Consider the following 10912-nt stretch of genomic DNA (forward strand, 5'->3'; position numbering starts at 1 on the left):
ATTTTAATCATATCTTTCTATCATATCTTTTTCAAAATTTTATCTTTTTCAAAAATTTTATTTTAAAATATATTTTCTAACTTCTTATCTTCTTATCTTTTCAAAAATTTGATTTTCAAAATTTGTTTCAACTAACTAACTACCTTTTTGTTTGTTTCTTATCTCTTTCAAAACTACCTAACTAACTCTCTCTCTCTAATTTTCGAAAATCTCTTCCCTCTTTTTCAAAAAAAATTTCTTTTTAATTAACTAATTGTTTCAATTTTTAATTTCAATTTGATTTCATTCCTAATTTTCGAAAATCACTAACCCCTTTTCAAAATTATATTTTCGAAAATCCTCTTTCTCTCTCACCTCCTTCTATTTATTTATTCATCTACTAACACTTCATTTCACCTAAATTCGAACCCCCTCTTCCATCTGTGTTCGAATTTTCTCTTCTTCCCTTCTTTGCATTACATTCTTTTCTTCTTCTACTCACACAGGGGAACCTCTATACCTGGGCAAAAAGGATCCCTATTATTATTATTTTTCTGTTCCCTCTTTTTCATATGAGCAGGAGCAAGGACAAGAATATTCTTGTTGAAGCAGACCCTGAACCTGAAAGGACTTTGAAGAGGAAACTAAGAGAAGCTAAAATACAACAATCCAGAGATAACCTTACAAAAAATTTCGAACAGGAAAAGGAGATGGCAGCCGAAAATAATAATAATGCAAGGAGGATGCTTGGTGACTTTACTGCACCTAATTCCAATTTACATGGAAGAAGCATCTCCATCCCTACCATTGGAGCAAACAATTTTGAGCTGAAACCTCAATTAGTTTCTCTGATGCAACAAAATTGCAAGTTTCATAGACTTCCATCTGAAGATCCTTTTCAGTTCTTAACTGAATTCTTGCAGATATGTGATACTGTTAAGACTAATGGAGTAGATCCTGAAGTTTACAGGCTCATGCTTTTCCCTTTTGCTGTGAAAGACAGAGCTAGAATATGGTTGGATTCTCAACCTAAAGATAGCCTGAACTCTTGGGATAAGCTGGTCAAGGCTTTCTTAGCCAAGTTCTTTCCTCCTCAAAAGCTGAGTAAGCTTAGAGTGGATGTTCAAACCTTCAGACAGAAAGAAGGTGAATCCCTCTATGAAGCTTGGGAGAGATACAAGGAACTGACCAAAAAGTGTCCTTCTGACATGCTTTCAGAATGGACCATCCTGGATATATTCTATGATGGTCTGTCTGAATTAGCCAAAATGTCATTAGATACTTCTGCAGGTGGATCCATTCACCTAAAGAAAACACCTGCAGAAGCTCAAGAACTCATTGACATGGTTGCTAATAACCAGTTCATGTACACCTCTGAGAGGAATCCTGTGAGTAATGGGACGCCTCAGAAGAAGGGAGTTCTTGAAATTGATACTCTGAATGCCATATTGGCTCAGAATAAAATATTGACTCAGCAAGTCAATATGATTTCTCAGAGTCTGAATGGAATGCAAGCTGCATCCAATAGTACTCAAGAGGCATCTTCTGAAGAAGAGGCTTTTGATCCTGAGAACCCTGCAATAGCAGAGGTAAATTATATGGGTGAACCTTATGGAAACACCTATAATCCCTCATGGAGAAATCACCCAAATCTCTCATGGAAGGATCAACAAAAGCCTCAACAAGGCTTTAATAATGGTGGAAGAAATAGGTTTAACAATAGTAAACCTTTTCCATCATCCACTCAGCAACAGATAGAGAACTCTGAACAAAATACCTCTAATTTAGCAAACTTAGTCTCTGATCTATCTAAGGCCACTGTGAGTTTCATGAATGAAACAAGGTCCTCCATTAGAAATTTGGAGGCACAAGTGGGCCAGCTGAGTAAGAAGATCACTGAAACCCCTCCTAGTGCTCTCCTAAGCAATACAGAAGAAAATCCAAAAGGAGAGTGCAAGGCCATTGAATTGACTATCATGGCCGAACCCACAAGAGAGGAGGGGGATGTGAATCCCAGTGAGGAAGACCTCCTGGGACGTCCAGTGATTAATAAGGAGTTTCCCTCTGAGGAACCAAAGGAATCTGAGACTCATCTAGAGACCATAGAGATTCCATTGAACCTCCTTATGCCATTCATGAGTTCTGATGAGTATTCTTCTTCTGAAGAGAATGAGGATGTCACTGAAGAACAAGTTGCCAAGTTCCTTGGTGCAATCATGAAGCTGAATACCAATTTATTTGGTAATGAGACTTGGGGAGATGAACCTCCCCTGTTCACCAATGAACTAAATGCATTGGATCAACTGAGATTGCCTCAGAAGAAACAGGATCCTGAAAAGTTCCTAATACCTTGCACCATAGGCACCATGACCTTTGAGAAGGCTTTATGTGACCTAGGGTCAGGAATAAACCTCATGCCACTCTCTGTAATGGAAAAACTGGGAATATTTGAGGTACAAGCTGCTAAAATCTCATTAGAGATGGCAGACAATTCCAGAAAATAGGCTTATGGACAAGTAGAGGACATATTAGTAAAGGTTGAAGGCCTTTACATCCCTACTGATTTCATAATCCTAGATACTGGGAAGGATGAGGATGAATCCATCATCCTTGGAAGACCCTTCCTAGCCACAGCAAGAGCTGTGATTGATGTTAACAGAGGTGAACTAGTCCTTCAATTGAATGAGGACTCCCTTGAGTTTAAAACTCAAGGACATCCTTCTGTAAACATGGAAAAGAGGCACAGTAAGCTTCTCTCAAAACAGAGTCAACCAGAGCCCCCACATTCAAACTCTAAGTTTGGTGTTGGGAGGCCACAACCAAACTCAAAGTTTGGTGTTGAACTCCCATATCCAAACTATAAGTTTGGTGTTGGGGAGTCTCAACAATGCTCTGAACATCTGTGAGGCTCCATGAGAGCCCACTGTCAAGCTATTGACATTAAAGAAGCACTTTTTGGGAGGCAACCTAATTTTTATTTAATTATATTTTTATTAGTTATATGTCTTCATAGGTTCATGATCATGTGGAGTCACAAAAACAAATGAAAAAATTGAAGAAAAATAAAAAAACAGCAAAAAAAAAAATAGCACACCCTGGAGGAGGAGCTCACTGGCGTTCAAACGCCAGTAAGGAGCATCTGGCTGGCGTTCAACGCCAGAACAGAGAATGGAGCTGGCGCTGAACGCCAGAAACAAGCATGGAGCTGGCGTTCAACGCCAGAAATATGCTACATCTGGGCGTTGAACGCCCAGAGCAAGCATCAGTTCAGCGTTTAAATGCCAGAATTGTATGCAAAGGCATTTTACATGCCTAATTAGTGCAGGGATGTAAATCCTTGACACCTCAGGATCTGTGGACACCACAGGATCCCCACATACTTCTACTCACCTTACCTCCTCATAATCCTATATCACCCTTTCTCAAGAACCCTTCACCAATCACCTCCAATTCCCCTCCAAAACCATCATACACTCCACCTACCTTCAAAATTCAAAATCTCTACCCCACCCAATCCCACCCATATAGCCGAATCACACATCCCTCCATCTCCTCCATATTTTCTTCTTCTTCTTCATCTCTTCTTTCTTCTCTTGCTCGAGGGCGAGCAATATTCTAAGTTTGGTGTGGTAAAAGCATAAGCTTTTTGTTTTTCCATTACCATTTATGGCACCTAAGACCGGAGAATCCTCTAGAAAAGGGAAAGGGAAGACAAAAGCTTCCACCTCCGAGTCATGGGAGATGGAAAGATTCATCTCCAAAGCTCATCAAGACCACTTCTATGATGTTGTGGCCAAGAAGAAGGTGATCCCCGAGGTCCCTTTCAAGCTCAAGAGAAATGAGTATCCGGAGATCCGACATGAAATCCAAAGAAGAGGTTGGGAAGTTCTAACAAACCCCATTCAACAAGTCGGCATCCTAATGGTTCAAGAGTTCTATGCCAATGCATGGATCACTAGGAACCATGATCAAAGTAAGAACCCGAACCCAAAGAATTATCTCACCATGGTTCGGGGGAAATACTTAGATTTTAGTCCGGAGAATGTGAGGTTGGCGTTTAACTTGCCTATGATGCAAGGAGATGCACGCCCCTACACTAGAAGGGTCAACTTTGATCAAAGGTTGGACTAAGTCCTCATGGACATATGTGTGGAAGGAGCTCAATGGAAGATTGACTCAAAAGGCAAACCGGTTCAACTTAGAAGACTGGACCTTAAGCCTGTGGCTAGAGGATGGTTGGAGTTCATCCAACGCTCAATCATTCCCACTAGCAACCGGTCTGAAGTTACCATAGACCGGGCCATCATGATCCACATTATCATGATTGGAGAGGAAGTAGAAGTTCATGAATTCATCTCCCTTGAACTCTACAAAATAGCCGAAAAGTCCTCTCCCTTGGCAAGGCTAGCTTTTCCTCATCTTATTTGCCATCTATGTTACTCAGCTGGAGCTTCCATAGAAGGAGACATTCCCATTGAGGAAGAGAAGCCCATCACTAAGAAAAGGATGGAGCAAACAAGAGAGCCCACTCATGGAGCTCAAGAAACACATGAGGATGCTCATCATCAAGAAATCCCTGAGATACCTCAAGGGATGCACTTTCCTCCACAGAATTTTTGGGAGTAAATCAACACCTCCCTAGGAGAATTAAGTTCCAACATGGGACAATTAAGGGTGGAACATCAAGAGCACTCCATCATCCTTCATGAAATTAGAGAAGATCAAAAAGCAATGAGGGAGGAGCAACAAAGACAAGGAAGAGACATAGAAGAGCTCAAGGACATCATTGGGTCCTCAAGGAGAAAACGCCACCATCACTAAGGTGGACTCATTCCTTGTTCTTACATTCTTTGTTTTTCGTTTTCTTTATATTGAATGCTTATCCATGTTTGTGTCTTATTACATGATCATTAGTATTTAGTAACTTTGTCTTAAAGTTATGAATGTCCTATGAATCCATCACCTCTCTTAAATGAAAAATGTTTTAATTCAAAAGAACAAGAAGTACATGAGTTTCGAATTCATCCTTGAACTTAGTTTAATTATATTGATGTGGTGACAATACTTTTTGTTTTCTGAGTGAATGCTTGAACAGTGCATATGTCTTTTGAAGTTGTTGTTTATGAATGTTAAATATGTTGGTTCTTGAAAGAATGATGACAAGGAGACATGTTATTTGATAATCTGAAAAATCATAAAAATGATTCTTGAAGCAAGAAAAAGCAGCAAAGAACAAAGCTTGCAGAAAAAAAAATAGCAAAAAAAAAAAGAGAGAGCAAAAGCAAGTAGAAAAAGCCAAAAGCTCTTAAAACCAAAAGGCAAGAGCAAAAAGCCAATAACCCTTAAAACCAAAAGGCAAGGGTAAATAAAAAGGATCCCAAGGCTTTGAGCATCAGTGGATAGGAGGGCATAAAGGAATAAAATCCTGGCCTAAGCGGCTAACCCAAGCTGTCCCTAACCATGTGCTTGTGGCGTGAAGGTGTCAAGTGAAAACTTGAGACTGAGCGGTTAAAGTCAAGGTCCAAAGCAAAAGAAGAGTGTGCTTAGGAACCCTGGACACCTCTAATTGGGGACTTTAGCAAAGCTGAGTCACAATCTGAAAAGGTTCACCCAATTATGTGTCTGTGGCATTTATGTATCCGGTGGTAATACTGGAAAACAAGTGCTTAGGTCCACGGCCAAGACTCATAAAGTAGCTGTGTTCAAGAATCAACATACTGAACTAGGAGAATGAATAACACTATCTGAATTCTGAGTTCCTATAGATGCCAATCATTTTGAACTTCAATGGATGAAGTGAGATGCCAAAACTATTCAAGAGGCAAAAAGCTACAAGTCCCGCTCATCTGATTGGAGCTATGTTTCATTGATAGTTTGGAATTTATAGTATATTCTCTTCTTTTTATCCTATTTGATTTTCAGTTGCTTGGGGACAAGCAACAATTTAAGTTTGGTGTTGTGATGAGCGGATAATTTATACGCTTTTTGACATTGTTTTTAGTATGTTTTTAGTAGGATCTAGTTACTTTTAGGGATGTTTTTATTAGTTTTTATGTTAAATTCACATTTCTGGACTTTACTATGAGTTTGTGTGTTTTTCTGTGATTTCAGGTATTTTCTGGCTGAAATTGAGGGACTTGAGCAAAAATCAGATTCAGAGGTTGAAGAAGGACTGCTGATGCTGTTGGATTCTGACCTCCCTGCACTCAAAGTGGATTTTCAGGAGCTACAGAACTCAAAATGGTGCGCTTCTAATTGCGTTGGAAAATAGACATCCAGGGCTTTCCTGCAATATATAATAGTCAATACTTTGGTCGAGTTTAGATGACACAAAAGGGTGCTGAACGCCAGTTCTACGCTGCAGTCTAGAGTTAAACGCCAGAAACACGTCACAAGCCAGAGTTGAACGCCAGAAACACGTTACAAACTGGCGTTCAACTCCAAGAATGACCTCTCCACGTGTAAACTTCAAGCTCAGCCCAAGCACACACCAAGTGGGCCCCGGAAGTGGATTTATGCATCAATTACTTATTTCTGTAAACCCTAGTAACTAGTTTAGTATAAATAGAACTTTTTACTAATCTTCGGATAATCTTATGATTTTTAGTTCATCTTTGGATCATATTGATCACGTTTGGGGGCTGGCCATTCGGCCATGCCTGAACCTTTTACTTATGTATTTTCAACGGTAGAGTTTCTACACTCCATAGATTAAGGTGTGGAGCTCTGCTGTTCCTCATGAATTAATGCAAAGTACTACTGTTTTTCTATTCAATTCAACTTATTCCGCTTCTAAGATATTCATTCACATTTCAATATGAATGTGATGAAAGTGACAATCATCATCATTCCCCCACGAACGCGTGCCTGACAACCACTTCCGTTCCACCTTCGATTGAATGAGTATCTCTTGGATCTCTTAATCAGAATCTTTGTGGTATAAGCTAGATTGATGGCGGCATTCATGAGAATTCGGAAAGTCTAAACCTTGTCTGTGGTATTCTGAGTAGGATTCAGGGATTGAATGACTGTGACGAACTTCAAACTCGCGAGTGCTGGGCGTAGTGACAGACGCAAAAGGATAGTAAATCCTATTCCAGTATGATCGAGAATCTCCAGATGATTAGCCATGCAGTGACAGCGCATCGGACCATTTTCACAGAGAAGATGGGATGTAGCCATTGACAACGGTGATGCCCTTACATAAAGCTAGCCATGGAAAGGAGTAGGACTGATTGGATGAAGACAGCAGGAAAGCAGAAGTTCAGAAGAACGAAAGCATCTCTATACGCTTATCTGAAATTCTCATCAATGAATTACATAAGTATTTCTATCTTTATTTTCTATTTATTTATTTATTATTATTCGAAAACTCCATAACCATTTGATATCCGCCTGACTGAGATTTACAAGGTGACCATAGCTTGCTTCATACCAACGATCTCCGTGGGATCGACCCTTACTCACGTAAGGTTTTATTACTTGGACGACCCAGTGCACTTGCTGGTTAGTTGTGCAAAGTTGTGAAGTTATGCTTGGACCATGGTATTGTGTACCAGTTTATTGGCTCCATTACCAGGGAGAGAACGAACAACAAATTTTACAACCTCAGAGTAACAATTTCGCATACCAGTTTGTGTGACTCATAAACTAGAATTGAACTTAATCCTCTAATTTAAATTAAGTGACCAAAGAATTGACGGTTAATCAGGTTAGGGGAGATTAAATTACTTAGGAATTACGATTTAATCAATTAAAGTTTGCCATAAATTGAATCTTTACATGATTAAAGTAGTTGGTAAGAATTGTTAATCCGAAAAAGTAAATATCTCCAAAGCCTTAATTATTTCTCATATTATTTTCACCAACTGTTCATTACTTGCTTTCTTGAATTCTCTGATTATTGTTTTATGCAATTTGAACCCAAATCACACAATTTAGTTTGTCTGACTAGCCTAATCACTCAACTATTGTTGCTCAGTCCATTAATCTTCGTGGAATCAACACTCACTGACTTGAGTTAAAACTTGGTACGACCCATTATACTTGCCGGTTAGTTTGTGGTATTTGAAATTCTGCACCAGTACCCCATATGAACCACCACCAATCAGCAACAAAGATGGGTAATAATAGAAGTAGAAGATGATGAAGAAGAAAAAGCAGAAAGAAAGAAAGAAGAATAAGTGTTAGAGTTTATAAATAGAGTGGGGACTAAATTAGGAAATTATAATTGACAGTATGATAGTGGTCGTGTCACATAAGCAACCTGCTGCTGACTCATGCTAAAAATAGGCTGAAAGACTTGTATGTAGTCCGAAACTCAATTTAGGGGTCAAGTACAATTAGAAATTGAAGAGTAATATTAGTGTACGGGACAAATCTGAGAGACCACTTTAGAGATTTAATCTACAAACTAACAAAGATAAGCATGCATATCTAAAAAAAGCATATATAAAAATATTATAGTAACGAAAGATAAGATGTGAAATAAAGTGGGTAGGACTCCAAATAGTTCTAATGGTGTACTATATTGTGTAATAGAAATAGAAAAAAAGAGAGTATATATTTTTTCTTATTGGATACAATTGTCACACAAACATACTGGTAGGCAGAGAATTATATTTATTATTAGCAATATGTACACTACAATTAGTTAGGATGCGCTGCACCGTTTTAAGAATCGCATGTCTTTTAATACCACAAATTTAAAGGATTACATGAAATAGAAAACAATAGGCGAGAAACAATTTGGCACAGAAATATTGTATAATTGATAGATGCCATGAGTTCTGAATGCTTCAAGAGAATTTTTTGTGGTCGTAACTTCTTTAACAAACTTTTATTGTGTTATTGTTTAAGGATTACATGTGTTTATAACACGCAGTAGAAGTAATAAAGTAATTATATTGATATATTTTGTGCTTAAAATTTTATTTTAATAAGATGGTGATGAGTTTGAAAAATTCTGTTTCTAATTTAGTGATGATCAAACATTATTAATGTGATTAATTGCAAGATTATTATTTTGATTTTAATTTTTAGGGCTGCACATGGATCGGATAATATCCGCATATTCGCGGTAATTATCCGCATCCGATCCGAATTTTGCGGATATTATCCGATCCGCAGAGCCATCGGATCGGATCGGATCGGATCCGCACTATGGTCGGATCGGATTGCGGATTTGGCAGTGATATCCGCGGATCCGATCCGCAAATCCGCAAATCCGCATATCCGCACATCACATATAAATAGCATAGTTTAAGAAAATAAACCCTAATGTGATATGAATTTTAGTGTGTTATTTATGAATTTTATGATATTTTGTTTTTAATTTTTTATGTTGTACTTCAACTTAGAATAATTAAACTTAAATCTTGTGTTATTATTTTGTTTTTGTTATTCAAAAGAACTATTATTGATAATATTTTAGGAGTAAATAGGTTTAAACAGATAAAAAATGAATTTTTTGGATTTTTTTTGTAAAAATAGTCAAATAGAATCTTAAAATAGTTTTTTTTTTAATTATGCGGATATACCCGATATCCGATCCGATCCGATCCGCAAGTATGCAGATCGGATCGGATCGGATCCGGCCTAAAAAATGCGGATATCGTATCTGATCCGATCCGATGAGTGCAGTGCGGATCGGATAGAATTTTAGGCTATATCCGATCCGATCCGATCCGTGTGCAGCCCTATTAATTTTCATATGTTGATTTAAATATTTTTGCAATGCAGATTTTAGTGTTGGGCCGAAAAACATTAGCCAGCCCAATTCATATACTCAGCCTTGGAATTGAATTTATATGGCTGAATTAATGGTTCTGTTAGTTGGGCCAGTATTAATGAATTAAACACAATTGATCTTATCATTAGCTTTGATACAAATAATCAAAGAAGTGAGGCTGAAATATTTTGAATGGGCCAGATTCAATTCACACTATCATTAGTCCAACTCAAAATCTTGGTTGGATACTCCAATGCTTGATCCGAAAATAATTCATCAGGAAAGCAAATATTGATATTTGCCTATGCCTTCCAACGGATCTCAACTCTAACCATGTGATGGATTTCAAATTCATTCAATTATCATTTATTGCATGGGAACTATGAGAGAGAAATTGATAAATTGATTTGATGGTGATTAGCAATGCTACACGCTACTCCACCTAAGGAAAGTAAAAGCAACTCACATTAATTATTTTACTCAAACCCACTTGATTGCTTTTCTTCATACCTCTTTCTCTCTCATCTCTTTCCTTCTCTTCGGTCCTTACACAGCAAACCATGGAGACTTTGAGCTATCAAAAAAAAGGGAAGACAAGCTACAAGACCATCACAATGATGGCAAGAAAACATAAAAAATGTAGTGGCTAAGATCTGTAACCATGAAAGGAAAGATATGGTGATGAGATCTTAGCTTCTCCATACCAAAAATGGTTAAGGAGATTCGGCCAGCAGGAAAGAAGATCTTGGAGGAGATGGCTTGTCACCACTTTTGAGTTCACTCATCACAGAAGGTAGCTAGGGTGGCTGCGTGAGGAAGGAAGCAAAAGTGGAGCAGAAGAAGTCATCATCATCATGAAGCATCAAGGGCCAGAAATTTATCTTGGAGAGCAAGCCAAGGATGGAGCGCTCGGATTGATGAAGATTGATGACCAAGGAAGGACTAGAGGTAATTGCATGTTGGGTTTTGCATGGGTTATCTCTTCTCTCTCTCTGGCCGAACCAGTTCTGTTTCTAGGAGAAGAAGAAGTTGGCTTGGTTTTTGGCTTCAAAAGTGGAGGCTTCCCTCTTGTATAAAAAGAGAGAACAGCCACTGTTTGGAGCAAGGAGAAAGTGTGAGAGTGCAAGGCACAGAATTCTCAGAGCTACCTGAGATAACAGTTTTCTCTTCTCTTCAATGTATTCTGTTTTGTAATTTTTCTGT

The 10912-nt window shown here is 38.2% G+C and overlaps 1 non-coding gene across 1 annotated transcript; it reads right to left on the minus strand.

The window, feature by feature from the left end:
* Positions 1-1085: 1085 nt before the first annotated feature.
* LOC148570402 (small nucleolar RNA R71) lies at positions 1086-1193 on the minus strand. The gene has a single exon (XR_015909040.1). It is a non-coding gene; the product is annotated as a small nucleolar RNA R71 (small nucleolar RNA).
* Positions 1194-10912: the final 9719 nt, after the last annotated feature.

The sequence above is a fragment of the Arachis ipaensis genome, chromosome B3 (assembly GCF_059453495.1).
Source record: "Arachis ipaensis isolate K30076 ecotype BB chromosome B3, ASM5945349v1, whole genome shotgun sequence".
Lineage (NCBI taxonomy): Eukaryota > Viridiplantae > Streptophyta > Magnoliopsida > Fabales > Fabaceae > Arachis > Arachis ipaensis.